Below are 1,907 nucleotides of genomic sequence, written 5' to 3' on the forward strand. Positions count from 1 at the left end.
GGCGCAGGGTGTCCCTGGCAGCGTGGTGCTGGTCACTGCCCAGGAACACCCGGCCCAACAGCAGAAAGCCACATTTTCACAGCACCGGTACCTGCAGTTGCGACCGCATCCGTGCAGAGAGAGAAAAGTGCATATGAGGGTGGGATATGGATTTGTCGGGGTATGAACAGGCAGGACCTCAGCCAGAGGCTTACTCGGAAGAAGACAAGGACACTCCAGCATTTTCCCCCACCAAAACATTCTCCTATTAGACATTAGGAAGGAATTATTTGCTGTGAGGGTGGTGAGACAGTGTCCCAGGTTGCCCAGAGAAGCTGTGGCTGCTCCTCCCTGGAAGTGTTCAAGGCCAGGTTGGTTGAGGCTTTGAGCAACCCTTCCAACCCAAACCATTTGATGGTTCTATCACACAAACCTTAATTAGCTCTTGGTTAACATGCCAGTAAGGAAACCCCTTGCCCTAACCACAGCGAAGCCCCTCTCCGTAGAGTGCTATACACAGAAATGTAAGCCCCAGTGAATGGCTAAAACTATCCCAAAGTCCAAAGTCTTCAGTGTTACGTGCCTCGTGCCAGAACACAGGGCCAGCCTTACACAAGGGTGGTTGAGTCTATCTCTGTATTATATCTTTATATCTATCGAAAAACATAGAAATATATAAATATATAGGATTTTATTTATAGATATATAAGCATGTGATTTTAATCTTTTGTACTGTGTGTATATGTACTGGGATGTGCGTATATACAATATATAGACCATATGCATATGTACTGTATACATACACTAGCTTCCATGCACACACATCATACGTGTCTCCAAGGGAGACAGGAATTGCATAGGCATTACTGCATTGAATACAACGGCTGGGGGAGCAACGTACCATTTCTTCTGCTTTTAAGACCTCTTTCGACAGGGCTCCGAGGGGAAATCTGCAAAAGCAGAGGCTGTTGCTTTGCTGATCTGCAAGCCGGCTGTCCAGGTTGTGTCCTACCCACTGGTCAAACAAACAGCAGTCCTCATGAGATAAGAAAGAAAGCAGACCCTGAAGACCCCGCGAGCCACCTGGTTTGAGTTTGTGCTGTGAGAAAGAGATGGACCAAGCCTGAATCACGTCTAGAGGAGTTGTACCAGCAAAAGCATGACCAGGAGAGGGGACATCACCACGGTCAGCTGGAGACCCAAGGCAGACGACACGCTGGGACACTGCCCACCGTGTCCCCTTGCAACCCCCCCCATGGCTCCCGTGTGCTTTTGCTGGTATGGGAAGAGCTTTGGTCTCTTGTGAGGATTATCCCTGCTGAGTTGGGTCTCGTAGCCAGAGGGCCCAGACTCCTGAGGCCACTGGCAAGCCCTGCAGAAGGACATGTCTGCATGTGCTTCACGGATTTCTGCTTCACAGCAGGGTAAAAGAGGCAAGGAGCCTGAGCAAAAAGTGCTGAGGGGAAATTGGCAACCAAAAAGCCCACGGGCTAGAAATACAAACCCGAGAGTCTGGAGAAATGTGCATTATTCACAGTCAGATGCCATAGCTAGGACACGGGGTGGGGGGGAAGGAGAGAATAAAGAGCTCACTTGAGAACAACTAAACCCTTCTCTCTTTGCAGCAGAAGCGGTTCAAGCCGCTGGAACAAGAGCAATCGCAACAACCTCCTCTTGCTCACGCAGCGCAGCAGGAAAGGCAACGACTAAACCCAACACATGGCCACCTCCAAGCTGAGCCCTCCCTGTGCTGCCACTGCCCCTCGGCCAGGCCCTGGGCTTTGGGAAGAGGGCATGGAAAGGCACCTGCTCCCGGGAAAGGCCAGGCAGGCGGGCACTGGGAAGCCAGGGACACTTTGCATTGGTATTCCGCCCTCCTCCCTCTCTCCCTCATGCCGGCAGTCACGTTTCCATCCACAGGCCATCCA

The sequence above is a fragment of the Antrostomus carolinensis genome, unplaced genomic scaffold (assembly GCF_000700745.2).
Source record: "Antrostomus carolinensis isolate BGI_N321 unplaced genomic scaffold, ASM70074v2 scaffold31381, whole genome shotgun sequence".
Classification (NCBI taxonomy): Eukaryota; Metazoa; Chordata; class Aves; order Caprimulgiformes; family Caprimulgidae; genus Antrostomus; species Antrostomus carolinensis.